The sequence below is a fragment of the Arachis hypogaea genome, chromosome 1 (genome assembly GCF_003086295.3).
Source record: "Arachis hypogaea cultivar Tifrunner chromosome 1, arahy.Tifrunner.gnm2.J5K5, whole genome shotgun sequence".
NCBI lineage: Eukaryota > Viridiplantae > Streptophyta > Magnoliopsida > Fabales > Fabaceae > Arachis > Arachis hypogaea.
Window position 1 is genome coordinate 24,020,808 of NC_092036.1, and position 18,307 is coordinate 24,039,114.

The window sequence follows — 18,307 nt, forward strand, 5'->3', positions numbered from 1 at the left end:
AAGAACATGAAGAAAACACATGTTTAAGCATGTTTCCTTGAAAACCGAATTGAAAGGGGAAAAGAACAGCCATCTCATCTTATTTCTAGCCTTGATAAGTTACATGGTTATGTAGAGGAAGAAGAGAGCATCATTTTGGTAAAATCGGAGTTTTGATTTGAGTTTTAGTTCAGAAGAAATCAAGCTTTGAAGATTAAGTGTTCATGAAAGTTTCTTTCTTTTCTCTCTTGTTATTTTCGGCCAAAATGATGAAATGAGACAGCCTTGGAGGTCTTGGGGAAGTAGGGTGAGTTGTGATTGGTTGGCTTGGAGGTGGGTTAAAATAATATTAAAATATCTCTGGTGTACAACTACTAAAACTAGGTGTATCGGAACACTTATAAAAACATCTCTAAAAATTATTTTCTGAGCTACTAGCATAAATGACACTAGTAACATATTTATTATGAGAGTAAAACATGTATAATGAGGCCTTAGCATTGCTAGAGTCATCAAAGAGTGCTGGTGATAAGCTGCACCAGTAAACTGTGAACCCGGTTAAATCGATTTCCTGTTTTCAACTAAAACAGACCAGGTAACCTTATAATATCATTCAAGTAGCTTCTAATATTAATATAATGATAATATTATCATATTATCTCTCTTCTCTCATGAATCGGGTCCAGTTCGTCAAACTAAGACTATTTTATGAAAAACATAATCAAAACTCCTAACCAATACGGTTCAAAACTTGGTTTTTTCGCGATTGCATTGTCGGGCTTGTCTCAACTAAGGTCCTGAGTTAAAGATAACATAATGATAATGAAGATTGAGATGCTTGATGATATAGCAGAGGTTTTTCCCTTACCGATCTTCCGGAGAAATCAGTATTTTTCAGAAAAGATCTAGCGTACTCTAAAACCGAGGTTGTTACACACACTCCTTAACATCCAGTCTGTTCACAGCGCTCGCATGTCTTGTGCGTGTGTACCCACCCCCTTTTCTGACTTTGCGTACACACACTTGTTGTGCGCACACACACTTCAACCAGTTTCATCATTAAAAAAAATTGTTTCTGTGCGTACGCATTGCCCTGTGGGCATGCACCACGTTTTGCAACCCTTCTGGTCGCAACACACGCACCCCTTGTGCGAGGGAACACCCCTTCTTTTCCCTTCTGTGCGCCCGCACACTTCTTTATGTGTATACACATGACCTTTTTCGAACGTTAAATTGAAAAGAGAACCCATTGTGCCTTATCAGTATCCCACCCCAAAACCCCTTTCTTCTCTTCTTCTTCTCTGAAGAACACCTACCATCACTTCAACCCGACGCCAACCACCCAGACTGCCCAATCACTTCAACCCGACGCCAACCATCCAGACTGCCTTATGTTTGCTTGACTTACTCCTCGATGTTAGGGGTTGACTAAGCGAGATTGACTCATCATAATTACCATAGTTGTGGTTATGACGATGATAGGATTTCTTGGACTCTCATTCCCAAGTCAAGGATCTTTTATGCATTTATACCATTTTCACTAGTTTTGATATTGCCTTCTTTTGACTTGCATTAATTGTCAATTTTGATCATTTCTTAGTTCTTTTATTTCTTAAGTTCTTTTAATCTTTCGTTCTTTGATTTTAAACCCCCTTGTCCTCACAACCAAAAGTGTGACACTTCAATTGCATCCCAAGGGAAGATGACCCGAGGTTGAATTACTCTTAATCTTGGTTTATGTTTTGTATTTGAATATCAACACTAATTCTATCTCTATCAGTGCTCAATTCTATAATCCTTGTGGGAGTGATATCTACTCACCATGGTATTACTTGAACGATCCGGTACACTTGTCAGTATCCATGAGCTTTAATTTTCACTCATCATTCAACATACCTGGCTGTTCGAATGAAGCCAGCTCCCAACAAACGTTCGACCTCCTCTTTGATTTTAACCGTGATTTCAAGTACAAAACGTCTTGAAGCTTGCTTTATAGGTCGAGCGTTATCAATAAGGGGAAGCTTATGTTTGACTAATGATCTGGCCAACCCATGCATTTGTTCGTGTTGCCAAGTAAAACAACCCTGATATCTTTTCAACACCTCTGTTAGTTTTTTTTTTTAAAACAGGATTCAAGCATTTGCTGACATATATAACTTGACCTTCTCCACCAATCTTGACTTCCATGAGAGGGTATTGTACTTTGACTTTTTTATTGTGCAAGTCTTCTGAAAATAAATTAGTCTTCTCAAACCCTAAGGGGTCAAAATCATATATACAATCTAATGCGCATTCCCCTATGTACTCCTTCTTCTTAGCCATATAGGCTGAGAGTCGAGTCCAATAACTCGATATATCCATCAAGTGGATTATGTGGCCAAGTTTTTCTTTGTCTTAGAGACCAATTTCATACCATGTGCCCCGGAGGGCAGCCTTTGGTAAGAGTTAGGTCAAATGTGCTCATATCAATATCTAGTGGTCGAACACTAATATAATATTCCTTAAAGATGAAATTCATCTGTAGGACTATCGTAAGCTTTAATTTCTTTAATCCTTCTATCCTCGTCCCAAAGCACCAACTTTTCATGTAGGGTGGAGAGAATTACCCTTACTCCATGGATCTAATCTCTTCCCAATAGCATGTTGAAGGTTGTCTTGGTAGGTACCATTATAAATGTCGTGGGTCGTTCGACACTTCATACTTTAACCTTGAGTGTGATCATTCCGAGAGCTGTTATCTGTGCCCAAAAATCATCAAAACATCCCAACTGGCCGTTCATACATAGTCGAACCAAAATCTAAAGCAAACAATAATAATTCAACAAAAATTCAACAAAAATTCAACATAAACTTAATCAAACTCAAACAATAATCAATCAAACTAACATTCATTCATCAAACTCACTTTTAATGATTATAAAATTATCAAACCCTACCTCCGTACAAAATTAAAACAATGGAAACTCCGAAGAAACTTTCTGACCGAGTTGCTAAAGAAGAAAATATCAGAAATCGCTGATACCTTCTACAATTTCAATTGGCTGAACTTAAGAGGAAGAGGAGCTACGTCACTGTCAACTTTTGTCAGACAAAAATTACACCAACATATAAAGGAAGAGGATACAAACATTCTTACCGAATTAAATTTTTATTGAAATTACGAATCAGAAGAAATCGAAACTGAAAGCTTGGAGATTTTGCGGTTCTCCTTACCCACACTCTCGGTCTCTCTTTCTCCTTTTCTTGGAAGCTCATTTTCGTTGATGAAGATAAATGACGATGATTAATGAATATAAAAAAAGTATGTTTCACATTGTGTTCAAGTCACGTTGGCTTTCTTTCTTTACTATGTATGTATAATGAATATATAATATCATATATGGTCTTCAGCCAAGGAAAAAAAACTATGATTGTAATATAATAATTTCCAAGGCTCTAATAGAAATAAACTGCTCTATACCATAATGTAATAGTCTAACTTTTAGCTCTTCATAATCGCATTAAAAGTTCAGGCATTATTTACCTCTAAACCTTTTTTATTATATATTATCTTTACTTAATATTAAGCCTTCGCAAAATACGAACTGAAATTATAATTAAGAAGATGAGAGGAGACTTTATTTTCAACTACTTAATCACAAAGTATATATATATATATCACATAGCATTAAATACATAGTTTTATTTCAAGATTTTCAAAATAAACCCCTCTAAAAACTAAAAATAATAAACGACGAGTGAAAAATAAATTCTAACAACTCAACTCGTGAATAGAATCTTCTATGCTCCTGTACCTCTGCACTAAACCTTCACACCTGTAGTTGAAAGGGGTGAAAATATGGGATAAGAACTAGAGAGTTCTTAGTAGGGTCAGGGTGTATAATTAAATTAATTTTATTTTATTCCTTAGCCAACAGCAACACACCACAGAACACAAACAAACTTCAACAAAGCATGACAAGTAATTCACTCAGAAGTCAATTAACCACAAAATACAAAGACACGCTCACAGAATTTCACTACATAGAGATATGCACAAACAAGTATGATGCATGTCTAGTCCTATACAGGCCATGACCTCATGTGTTGGTTTGTTGCCCGATTTTCAACACTGATCCTGAGATAAGCATTACATATCGCTGCACCTATCTCAGACAATGTCCCCTCCATGACCGTTGCGCATCGCCGTTCTCTTGGGAGAACCTTCCTTTCGGTCTCCAGTAAGTGTTAAGCATCGCCGTCCCCACTGAGTCGTCCCTATAGTATCAAGTGAGCATTACGTATCACCGTCCTCACAAGACACTTGCACTAAGGCCCAAACAGCACTCAATTTCTTTTTAATCTTTTCTCTCTACTCTATTGCAGCAGAGATCCTTTTAATTATTCTCTCGTCTTTTCCTAAGTGTCTTAGGAAAAAGAATTATAAAGTACTTTAATTAAGTCTATGTTCTATAAAACTTTTAAAATTATTCTGTTTGCTCTTCTCTGACTTATAATAATATCTTTACTAGATAATATTCTTAATAAAATAATAATAATAATAACAATAATATAAATAAGATATTTTAAGTGGTAAATAAATAATATTTATATCTATTCTTAAAAAAACTTAACTTCGTAAAGCTTTTATTCTTACACTCTTATTATCTACATTTTAAACTTCAAATTTTTAAATATTTTATTTTTAAACCAACATTTTTGTATATATTTGAAATCTCACTTATCACAATATTTATAAAAGTAATCCTGAACTTTTATAAAATACCCATTTTACTCCTGCACTTTATTTATTACCCAAAATACCCAAAAACTTATACACTTACATATTGTACCTCGATTTTTATATACAAATACAATGTTACCCTTCAAAAATAAAGTTTAAATACTAATCTTTCTTTTATACAAAACAGCAACCCTTAGCCTTCTTCTTTTAAAATATTACTTATATTTTAATTCGTTTTCGAGTTTTTCGGTTATTGATTCTTCGTAACTTTTAATTTAATCTCTTGGTCATCACACCTCAATAATTTATACTTTATTCTCAATGATATTCCCGCCCAAAAATCACCAAAACACCCCAACTGGCCGTTCATACATAGTCGAACCAAAATCTCAAACAAACAACAAAAATTCAACATAAACTTAATCAAATTTAAACAATAATTAATCAAACGAACATTCATTCATCCAGTTCACTTTTAATGATTAGAAAATTAACAAATTCTATCTCCATACGAAATCAAAATAATGAAAATTCCGTATAAACTTTCTGACCGAACTGTTAAAGAAAAAATGTCAGAAATTACCAATACCTCCTAACTAGAACTCTAATTGATCGAACTTAAGAGGAAGATGAGCTACATCACCGTCAACTTCTATCGAAAAAAATAACACTAATGTATAAAAGAGGAGGAGAATATTTTTACCGAATTAGATTTTTTATTAGAATTACGAATACAAAAAATTAAAGCCGAAAGCTTGGAGGTTTTGCGGTTCTCCTCACCCACACTCTCGGTCTCTCTTTCTTCTTTTCTTGAAAGTTCATTTTCCTTGATGAAGATGAATGATGATGATTAATAAATACAAAAAGGATGTGTCACATTATATATATATATATATATATAATATGCGTTCAGGTCACGTTGGCTTTCTTTCTTTATTATGTATATATAATGAATATATAATGACATATATGTATATATAATGGCCTTTGGCCAAAGAAAAAAATTATAATAATAATAATAATAATAATAATAATAATAATAATAATAATAATAATAATTTTTTTTATTCTTTTTAAATATTTTATCATAATAAAAATTGTTTAAAAAATTTTAATAAATTTTAAACTTAAAATATCATAAAATTTAATTTTAATTACTTTTAAAAAAATAATTTTAAAATAAAATAATAAATTATGAATAATTCGTTATTTAATTTTTAAAAACTCAAATTGTTACATTAAACACGTTTAAATTATGATTCTTTTGTATGTATTTTCGACTACCTTATTCTATTCTTTAAGATTTTGCTAATTGTGTTGTTGTTCAGCAGTCTCGGCATGGTACTAAATTTTGACTTGTACTATTTGTCGAAAAACTTTTTAAGACTACTATCACAATTGATGGACTATTTCATGCCAGACCCAATTTACCCACTGTGAGTCCTTTTCATAAAAATTTCGGTCAATATTTCGACACTTGTTAACATAGTTGTTATTAATAATCAAATCGATTAAATTATTGATTTATTAATTTATTGGTTTAAACGATAAATTACAAGTTGAATTGATAGAAATAATTTTATGTAAATAAAAAATAAAAAATAGTCACATACTTAAAATTAAAATTTAAAATACATATTTTTACTAATATTTTATGAAAAATTAAGTTTTAAATTCCAAAAAAAAAACTAATACAAAGATAGACAAAATTAATCAATACTACTACTACAATAATATCTTATTTGACACAATAAGAATAACAATCCATGAATTATATCTAAAGAGTAATTTCAAAGTTTAGGTATCTTTTTTCATTTGACAAATGTGGAGCTAAAACAATATATGGAACAATAATATAAAAGTAGCAGCCATGATTCTGAAAATCGAACCGAACCGGCCGGTTCAATCGGAATAACCGGGAATCAATCACCTAGCCGATTCGGGTAACATCGAAAATCGACTGGCAAAGAACCGGTGAAAAAATCGGTCGAACCGGCGGTTAACCGACGAATCGGAAGAACCGTCCGATTTTTTGGCGGTTTTATGGTTTGCAACTTGAGATGCCAAACGACGTCGTTTTGGCTTTTAAAAAAAAGAGAGAGAGAATGGCATACGCGTAACCCACTAGGCCACTAACCCTAATCTCCCCTTTCCCCTTTCCAAGTGCATTCAGCGGCCATTCACCCACCAAGGCCACCATTGCCACCAAGCTCCAGATTCCAGAAACCACCGAGCCACCCACAGCCATCTACAGCAGCCGCGACCACCACCGCATTCTGCTTCTCACTGAGCCCGCCTCCTCGTCGCCGAACGTCGCCGAGCCCGCCTCCTCATTCGCCACCCACAGCCATCCACAGCAGCCGCGACCACCACCGAATTCTTCTTCTCGCTGAGCCCGCCTCCTCATTCGCCGGTAAGACTCTGTTCTTGTCTTCTTGATTTATTTGCTGCCTTCTGGGCTTCTGGGTTCTGATCTTGATTTATGAGCTCACCTGCTCAATGCTTGAACTTGCTTCCTTCTGAATTCTAATTATGATTTATGAGTTCTATGCTTTTTGATTTTGATTTTCTGAGGTTCTGATCTTGATTTATGAGCTCGCCTGTTCTATGCTGCCTTCTTGATTTTTGTTTTTGATTTTCTGAGGTTATTTTGATTGCTGTTTCATTATTTTCATGATTGCTGTTTTTGATTTTGAATATGTTTTGCTGCTTCTGTTTGCTGCTTCATGATTGCTTTTTTGATTTTGAATATGATTGCTGCTTCTGATTTTTTTATTTTGATTGCTTCATGATTTTTGAGCTCGCATCATCAGTGAATTTGTTTTTGATTGATGTAGTTCTGTTTATTGGTTAATTTTTTAGCTAATTGGTGTTTGTGTGTTAGGGTAGATCAATATGAATAACATGAAGGTTCCAAATGTTCCTAGTGGAGGGCTTTTTGCTCTGCTCAAAGTTAGCATCTTTGGTGGTCTTGCTGTGTATGGAGCTGCAAACAGCTTGTACAATGTTGAGGGAGGGCACCGAGCTATCGTCTTCAATCGCATTGTTGGTGTCAAAGATAAGGTTTGTTTCATCTACAATCACTGTTCAATTGAAATGTTTGTGATGTGTTTTGCAACTTGCAGCACTTGTTCCATTCTAAAAGGGTATTCTGTGGAAGTATTTTGCTATGAATTTCTAGCTTGATGTAAAGTTTTTGTTTTGAAAACATTGGGAATGAACTTGAAGCTGTTTTGCTTGTCTTTCATGTTTTATGTATTATCATCTCTAGAGTCATATAGGTTCAAGGAAAGATTACAACCTGGGTTTGATCTAGCAACATAGTATTTTACTATTTGTCGATAATTCATTGTTGACCTGGGATAACAGGTCGATTCAGTTCATGATAAGTAGAAGTATTTGGCTCGGCTAGTCCTTAAATGCTTGCTTTTGAGTGAGTGAATTTCAAAGTCCTGCATATGGTAAACTGGTTGTTATGTATCAACAAACTATGCTTGTCTGTACTAATATACCTTTGTTTTAAATAGTATCATTCAATCTATTTATACTTTATAGCCACAATTTAAGTGTTGCTAGATGATATGTACACAAGCCATGCTAATTTAAATTCTTTTGGGTTTCTTAGTATCACTATATTTCTCTTCCTTGATGATCTATGAAGTTGTTTAGTTATAAACTTTGATGTTTGAAGTTATTTGTGAACCTCTAATATTAAGTTATGGATAATTTATTATGTGAAATTTTAAATTTTATTAAGTTAGAAATTATTGAATTTAAATATTTAAAATTATTTTTAAGTTTTTTAATAATTTTATTTAATATTTAATTAAACCGGTTAAACCTCGGTTGAACCCTGGCCGAACCAATGAACCATTGAACCAGTAACCTCACCGGTTTATTGACCGGTCAGGTTCTCACAACCTTGGTAGCAGCTATTAGAAATTCACATAACCTATCTTGTATCCAACAATATAAATTATAAATTAACATCGGCAATATAGCACAATAACAAAAACAACCATAAACACCTATAATCATTAAAAAAAACAGCAATCCACCAGTCACAATAACATCATTAATCAATTACTCACTTAATCAAATTATAACTCAATAACTGAATAACTAAACAAAACATAAAAAATACCTAATGTCTGATGCATCAAGTTACAAAACGTGGCAGAGAAGAGAGAAACCAAGCTTCTACGCATGGCGAAGCAAAGACTAGCAAGGGAGAGGCAGCAATAACGGCAAGCCACGCCAGACGAGGATGCGACAACGACGACGAGAGATGCACAGAGATGCAACGACTCAGGGGAGAGGAGCCACAAACAAAGGCTACGACACAACGACGGAGATGCAGAGGAACTCGCGATCGTGAGAGAGAGAGAGAGAGAGAGAGAGAGAGAGAGAGAGAGAGAGATGCAAAGGAGTTCGCAATCGTGAGAGAGATAGAGAGAGTGTGTGTGTGAGAGAGAGATGCAAAGGAGCTTGCGATCGTGAGTGAGTGCGATCATAAGAGAGAGAGAGAGAGAGAGAGAGAGAGAGAGAGAGAGAGATGCAAAGGAGCTCGCAATCGTGAGTGAGTGCGATCGTGAGAGAGAGAGAGAGAGAGAGAGATGCAAAGGAGCTCGCAATCGTGAGTGAGTGCGATCGTGAGAGAGAGAGAGAGAGAGAGAGAGAGAGAGAGAGATGCAAAGGAGCTCGCGATCGTAAGTAGGGGTGGAAACAGGTCAGGCCTGGCCTGTCATACAGTTGATTGGCCTGAGCCTGGCCTGCAGCCTGTTATAGGCTCTTTATAAAGTACTAGGCCTGGCCTGTTATTCAGCCTGGCCTGGCCTGAAGCCTGTTAAAAGGCCTGATAATTTTTTTTTACAAAAATAAAAATATTATTTAAAAAATTTATTTTTTAATAAAAATTATTATATATAATATGTCATATATTTAATATTTATAAAAAATTTTAAACTTCTAACATATTTAAAATATACAAAAATATTTATAATAAATTTAAAATATCTCATAATTTTATTAATAATAAATAATTATTTATATATTTAATTATATTTTAACAGGCTCAGACAGGCCTGACAGGCCTATAAGGCTAATTAGTAAGCCTGGGCCTGGCCTATTAATGTATTAAGGCTTTTAAAAGAGCTTGGGCCTGCACCTATTTTATAACAGGCCAGGCCAAACACAAGCCAGGCTGCAGGCCCTTGGCCTTTTTCCACCCCTAATCGTAAGTGAGGGTAAAAATGAGATTGAGAGTGATAAAAATGAGATTGAGAGAGGTTTTTTTTTTAAACATCAAAATAGTGTTGTTTTGAAAAGAATGTTTAAAAAAAAAAAGAAGATCGAACCGATTGGATTATTTAAAACGGACAATTCATCAATTTTTACTAAAATTGGCAGATCCAAACCAATTCTTATCGATTCTTTTTTTCTTTTACAGTCAGATATCTCAACCGTATTGATTTTATATATTTGATTTACTAGTTTTTCAATTTAACCGACCAATTCGGTTTGATTCTAACAACTATCCTTACCAAATTATTTTATCAAAATGTAATTCTCCTTTATTTCGGTTGTCTTTCTTCGATCTTAACACTCGGCATAGCATATTTATGTTAAAAACGACCTTAATTTCATCCCTTGTTCAAGAGCTTTTTCTTGTTTTGATTCCATCTTGATCGAAACATCAAGGTTTGGTTGAAATTATATTCCAACCAACAGAATCATTATCATTTCTCTCACTCTAACGATTTAAACATAGTATTTTTTTGTAGGTATTCCTTTTCTAGTACTGAGACGTGAAGTTCTCTCAATTTTTTTAACTTAAACAAAAAGTTTACACTTCAAATTTTTGAGATATCTATGTAACATATGAAAATCTTATTTCTTTAAATTACTATCTTTAAAATTAAATATATGATTTATAGATTATTTTGTTAGGTTGTGTATGCAAGGCTTTGGAATCAAAATTTATGCAAGGATTACGTGGAATTTCCGCTATAAAATCTATCCTTCGAAACATCTGAGCAGTTTGTAGGCAAAAATCTACCAAATCATATGCGATTATCTCATTAAATTTCCATCTCTAACTAATTTTATGGTGGTTGTAGAATGTAGAGCTTGGAATCTATACGATTTCACACGCCGACAGAAGTTTTGGGCGTTAGTAGAATTAGCTTGCTCCATAATATAATAAATATAATAAATAATATTAACAACCATGCCTTTTCAAATTGCACAACTTCTATATAAGTTAGGTTAGGAAAGTAACCAATCAATAATAACATTAGGTAATAATGCATATCAAAAGTTGAATTTTGGACTTGTTAGGCTCTTATTTATTATTCACCAATCAGATTTTAAACAGCATTCTTATCGTTTCTTTCTGAAATCTCTGTCTTTAATTTTCCAGCTTATAGTTTGTGTTTGTTTCAAATTGTGGAGTTCCGAAACTACGTACTACATGATCTTCTCATATCGAAAGGTCGAAGAAATCTCATATACTCCAATTTCGTTTTCGAAAATGATGTTAGCATGAAATTGTTCTCTACCACCAAAAGAAAATAAAAAAAATAATTATAAAAAAATAAATGAATGAAAACAAAAGAATAAAGTATATGGATATGAACTTGTTATTACTATTGGTTGGCCAAAATGTACATGGCATATTGTTTTACAATTTCACCATCACTTCATAGTATATCCCTCAATTATGAAACCATTCTTTGTTATCACCGTAAATTTTAGTATTGTTAAAATATAATTAAGATCAATTAAGATCAATTAGCATTATTTAACATATCTGAATATTTATTATAAAATATTACATTTTTATTATTTCGATTCTTTTAATACCTATAAATATCCTTTTATATTGTATCATTCTATATAACTTAAATACACTCGATAATACATAAATTCTTTCTCCAATTTAGCCTCTTATTTTTAATAAGTATTTTTTTATTGTCATACTAATCGACGGTTGACCAATAATAAATAAATAAATAACTTATTATTTATGTAAATCTAAAAATTAATCCGTTATAAATTAAAATTTTATTTAAAAAAATTATTGTGGATCAATAAATTACTATATATGCGTAAAAGTAATAATATACTAATCCAAATTGGTTATGCAAGGAATAGATGTGATTGAGATTGGTGTTAAGTCAATATCAGCATTGTATTAAAATACAATTGAATATTTAATACTTATTATTATGATACACCGGAAGAAGCTTTCGGGAATTTCAATTGGTTAGAAAATAGAAATGCATGGATCTCATCATTTTTGGTAGTACGTAGTCGTGAATTTCGAACAGATTAGGATCCACTCCTTTCCTTTTCTCATAGTGTACAGAACTGACCCAGAAGGGACCCAACTTGAAATGTATTAGTCAATAATATGTAATTACTGGAAGTATAGAAGCTAAATGTTTTGTGATTCCATTAATTGCTGTTATCATAATATCGTCCATTCATTATGTTATATTATGTATGTATAACACACAGCAATGTTTTGTGAAACTTCCCTGCATCGTTTTCTCTTAACTTGATTCGATGATGTGCGAATGACAATTTATGTCATTTTAAATGATTTTTAAATTTATTTATTTATTATTTTAAATTTTAATTAAATTTTTTATATTTTTTAATAAAATTTAATAAATAATCAAATATTTAAATTAAAATAATATTTTTATATTTTTAAAAATTTTGAATTTAAAAATAACAAAAATCAAGACCTTTTCACAAAAAAAAAAAAAAAAACACAAAGAAAATAAAAGTATAGCTTAAAAAGTATGACCCAAAAAACGTGACTTAAAAAAAATGAAGGCACACACGTCTGGAGCTAGGACACCCAGCACGCACGTCAGGCGTATGGAACTCCACACGTGGCGGCCTCCTTATACGCCCGGCAGCCCCCCTTTGAATATTATCTTCGCCGGGCGTCCATCCTACATTCTTGGAAGTGTGTTTTGGGCTTTCTTGTTCAAATTCTTCTAACTCAAGCTCTGCTTAAGCATAATTACAACTCGTGGATTCAACAAATTAAGGCCCAAATTTAATTATTCCCATCATCAAAAATTTTTAATAACATTTAGAAGACTTGGAGATTTAGAAAATTAGTTATGGATTCTAGAAGTATAAGAGATTTGGTCATTTTAGATTTGATTTGAATTTTTACATTGAATTTAAAATTGAAGTCAATAGTTTATCGTTCTTTTCAAAAGATAAGATTAGAGTAATTATCTTATCTTTCTCTCCAACGGTTAAGATTAATTTAGTTTTGAGTTTGAATTCTAAAATTTAGACTATAAATAAGTGAGTACGGGTAGCAATTTTGTGAGGCCCAAAATCTTTGAAAAGTCTTATTATGATCAAGTCTCAAATTATATGGTTATTTATAGCCTTAATTTTAGAAATTATTTTATTAAAGGTAATTAAGGCAAGTTTTGATTTATTGGATTTGGGATGAGTTATGATTATTATCCGATTTTATAATTATTGGATTATTTTCTATATTTAAATTATAAATTTAGCAGTTGTGAAATAATAAGGATTTTATATGTTTTGGACTAAATAACTAACATTTTAAATATTAGTACTGCTATTTTGGAAAATAAAGAAATTGATTATATTATTTCTAATTTTTAGATTTGGACATTTTATTGAAAGTAATTTATGAAATTGATGAGCAAATAGTATTTTTATACATTATCATTGTTGAATTAGAATTTATTTCTAATTACTATATTATCCCTATTTTTTTTGAAAATGAAACCCTAACCCTGAAACCCTAACCCATTACCCGTTTCCCCCATCAACAACCCACCCACTTAGAAGCTGCAACAGCAGCCGCAAACCTCCCTTCCCCCAAAACACACACACACACACGGCTTCCCATTTTCCATGAAAGAAAGAAACTGAGGCAGAGAGGGAGAGGAAGACTGAGTTGCGGCAGAGGAGAGGCATAAGGAAGCTCATCGCGTTGTCGTCGCCTCGTCGCCGCGCCACAGCGTCCTGCTGTCCCTGCCACCATGAAGCCACCGAACCAGGCTGAGGAAGAGAGAGGAAGAACGAGCGTGAGAGAGAGCTCGGCCGCGGGAAGGGAAAACGCAGGTCTGACCCGTCGCCGTCGACCCGTTCGTCCCAGCCCGTCACTGTTGCGAGGAAGCCGCCACCGCGCCGTTGTCGTCACTGGAGATGCTTCGTGCATCGCCGTCGCTCCCTGGTGCCACCAAAGAAGCCATTGTGTCGCTGCCGTTGACCTCCTCGCAGTCCACTGCCGCCGATTGAGCACCACAAAGAACAGAAAACGCGCTTGATGAGTGAGAAGGGATGGAGATTGGGTTTTTGTTGCTGTACTACTCCATTTCTACCTCTAACATGCCTTGTTGAAGCTGTCGGAGCCTCTGCCATCATCGGGGTTGCTGTTCAGTTGATGTCGCTGCCTGGGTCGCTGCGGTACAAGCTGCCGGAGAAAGCAGCTGCATCTCTGTGTTTCTAACCGCCGGGAGTGGTTATGTGGCTTCCGGGATCACCGCCGGAGCTTCGGGCTGAGTTTCTGCCACTTGAGACCCTGCTGCCGTCGCCGGAAAAGTTTGTCGGTAAGGGTTTTAATTGTGGTTTCTGTCCTTTTTGAATTCCGAGAATATTATAGCCATTGCGTGTTGGTTCCAGTTGTCGTGATCGGAATTTGTCACCGCTGTCGCTTGAGGTGGCTGCTGAGTTGCCGCTGAACCGGCTCGGAGACTGCCGTTGTTTCGGTTCAGCCGTTCCTTCTTCGGTTCGGAAGCGCAGCTGTTCCTTTGTGTTATTTCAGTAAGTAAGTATGTTTCGGAAAGCCTCGTGTTAGTATTTCGTTGTGTTGGTTAATGAATATGAGTTTTGGTAACGTGGGGTAAAAGTCCTGATTGTTGTATGTTGCGATTAAAGTTCTTGAGACTGTTGCGAAAGTGGCTTGGAGCTGAGGTTTTGGTTGCCGTCAGTTTGGTTTGAGACGGAAAGGACTTGATGAGGCATTTGGGTTATGAAATTGCGTTTTGAGGTAGGGGCGCTTTCCAAACACTATGTTTTATGTATTGGAATTATTACATATGGATACTGATGTGAGATATTGTGTATTTGGTGATTGTATCTGCCTTATGTATTATTTGATTGACTCGAATGATTATGGATGTTGGTTTGGCTGAATTGTGGTGCGGCTTTGTGAAATGTAATATTTTGAAGTTGATCCTTTAAAGATTTGAAATCTGAGTTTAATCCGCTGAGGATTGATTTGATTTGAATTAATTGTTTTGATGATTTGAAAAGTCGAATGCACTTTTGAATTCAGCCTGGTTTACTTTAATTGATTCGGTTTTGAACAAATGATTTGTTATTGAGCCGTTTCTTTAAATCCTTGGAAATGAGTTAAATCAATTGATATTGAGTTAATTTTGAAATAGTATCCTTGAGATACGCCACTGAGGTGATTGTTGGATTTAGCATGCTTTGAATTGATTTCTGGTTTTGTGTTGTTGAAAAGGAATGAGGAACGGTTTAGTTGGGATCCGAACCGGGTGGCAAAAGTCCAAGTTTTAGGGGAGGTGCTGCCGAAATTTCTATAAAATCTTAGTCTTGTTTGGAAGGTTATTTAAAAAGGGTTGGATTTGAGAAATTGTATTATTTGATTTATTAAGAGGATATTATGTTTTCAAGCTTAATTTATTTAATGAACTTTATGCGTTGAGTTTGGCTCATTTAGAAATAAACTATTTTTACCGTTTGAATCACTGAAGGAAAGAATGATGCTCTGATATTGATTTTAATATAAAAAGGAGCTTTTAGTGATTTTTAAAGGAACCTAGACTTTTGATTGAGTAATCAAGTTTGAGGCATTTTGGAAGAGTTGGAAAAAAATGGGTTCCAAAAAGAAATTTGAAAGCGGTTTGATTCAAATGAACCGATTCCGTTTCAAATGAGTTGATTTTTGGACCGGGTTGGAACTTGTGATTTTGTATGGTTCGGTTTAATAATAAATTCAGTTTTATTTACTTGAACCGAGAATCCATGATTTTAAGAGTTTCAATGAATTTTAAGGAATTGATATAGTTTGACCTTCCCTAAAGACTTGGGACTCTGCCGAGAAGCTTTTATTATAAAATCCCATTGTTGGATGGGTGATTTTGAATACTTTGAAATAAATCCTTAACTTGTCATGGTTTTGGAAGTTTTGGAAAGAGAATGCCGAGAGTGGCTTTGTTTCAAAAAGAGAACTCACTTTGAGTAAATTTGGCTTATGAGCCTGAGATGATTCGAGAAATGAGATCTTTAAAGCCAAGGCTAAAAAGAGTTAAAATTTGCTTTCAAAGTGATATGGCTTGAGAAAAGTGAGTTATGACTTAAATGCCGGTTTTATGAATTTGATGATGTTGAATGATGGAAGTACTGTTTTTGTTATGAGCCGGAATGGCTGTGTGTGATATTGATTTATGGCTGATTGCCGAATGTGTTATAAGCCGTATGGCTGGCTATGAATTATGAATTTAAGCTGAAGGGCTGTATTTATTGATAAATTGGTTGGTTCTGGATTGAATCGTGAGCCGGGTGGCTGAGATGGATGGTGATCCATGATTGAATATAAATGCATGTATGCAATTGAATGATTTGTGAATTTAAGCCGAATGGCTGAGATGAAAGTTGTAAGCGAGTATGCTTGTGTTTTCTCTTTGGTTGTAAGGGTGACAGGGCACCGATACCCTCTAATGGCGACAGGGCGCAGATACCCTCTAATGGCGACAGGGCGCAGATACCCTCTAATGATATTAATGCGCAACAGAGAGACTGTGTCCGGGTTAGCTACCGGACACGTCGGGTTGGCTTGGTAACCGACAGATGATATCATCAGCTACTAGGACAGGCATGCATCATATGCATTTATGTGACATTGTTTGGGTGTGCATATTGTACTTGGTGTGCCTATGTGATTACTTGTGATTACCTGCTACTTGTTCTACTTGCTGTAGCTGTTTGTTTGTGCTTGAACTTCCTATCTGTGTTTGCAACTGGGACTCTGTTGGATTATGGTGATTGGTTGATGGTTGGATTGTTTGGGCCTAGGGCCGTGGTTGGAGTGAGATGAACCGATGGTTGATTTCGGTTTTGTGTTTCTAGTTGATAATAAAATATGAAAGGTTACTTTGGTTCAGTGTAGATAAACCATTTTGAAAGGCTTTTGAGTTTTTGAGAATTGAATGGTTCCTCTTTCAGAAAAGATTTCCGACTTTACTTTTATTGTAAACTGTTGTTTTTGAAAAGAGGCATAAGACGGTTATTAATCACTGGTGCGGTTATCTTCACGTATCCTATTACAGTAATTCCCAAAAACCCTCTACTGAGAACCCTTTCGAGGATGATGTTCTCACCCCCCTACATTTTTTCCTTTCAGGATATGGGCGCAGAAGTCATGAAGAGTTTATTTAATTGTTGTTGAGATGTTCTGTATTGCTTTAGATTATTATTTTTGTACCCTCGCCTTTACCTTGATATATTCTGTAAGAGGGATAGGAATTGTATTGGATAATGTTTGTAATATTATTTATATATATGTATGTGTATATATATATATATGGATGTACTCTTTATGAGTTTCTTAAAGTTGTATGGTATGTATGGATGTACGTTGTATAGAAAAAGTATTTTTTTGGGAGCAGTATTGCGGTTTAAAGTTTTAAACAAGCTCATATTTTAGTATTAAATAGTATAAGTGTCGTCGTAATGTCCAAGCTATCAGAGTTGCGCAGCCGGAAGCGTGAGCTTTGGTAGTTAGGGTGTTACATTATGGTATCAGAGCAGTCTTTCCTGTAGAGCCTGAGGAATGGACCGACTATGCTTTAGTTGCATACTCTGAGAGTTTGTCATGTATTAGGTCTTGTCGAATGACGAGAATTAGAGCTTTATGCACATGACGGTCTATTAATTAACACTGTTAGTCATGCATTGCATAATTCTTGGTATTAATTTTGGCCGGCTTAATACTAGTGAATTTTGTATATGAAAGCACTAATGGGTTATCATAGATGACATACGAGTTGAATAAAGCGAATCGCGAGTTTTGGGAACGTTAGAAACTATTTCTCGAGGCTATTCAGTTGTGTATCTTGGATTTTGTTCGAGTCGACCTGTTCTTTCATATCCTAACTTGATGTTCTTGCTTGCTACTCCTCTTGAAAAGTAATTTGATGATTCCACTATGTTTCTCTATTCATATGCATTCTTGTTGATCTTAAGTGCATATGCTTATTTAAAATCCTTGTTGCATCTATCTTCCTCTATTTGAGTTCTTCTTGATTCATGTATTCTTGATATAGCTTTGAACTTGTCCTAATGCATTGTGCATTTTAACTCCGGGATTCCGAGTCCATTATTAGAGAAATTGTTGATTCAGTTTTTCTCTTATTTGACAGTGAGCACAGCCAATTTTGAGATTTTATGAAAATTGCTATTTAATGGATATATACTTATCTATACATGAAATTTTGAAGATTTCTCATACCGCTTAGCAACTATCTATCTTTTATACCTCGGCTGTATTTTTATTGGTTTATGGAA

General features: G+C 34.5%; 1 long non-coding RNA gene across 1 annotated transcript; it reads left to right on the forward strand.

The window, feature by feature from the left end:
- The first annotated feature begins 13,477 nt into the window (after positions 1–13,477).
- Positions 13,478–17,353, forward strand: LOC112800832 (uncharacterized). Its single transcript, XR_003201532.3, has 4 exons — positions 13,478–14,322; positions 14,396–14,540; positions 14,651–14,762; positions 17,145–17,353. It is a non-coding gene; the product is annotated as an uncharacterized lncRNA (long non-coding RNA).
- The last annotated feature ends 954 nt before the right edge of the window (positions 17,354–18,307 follow it).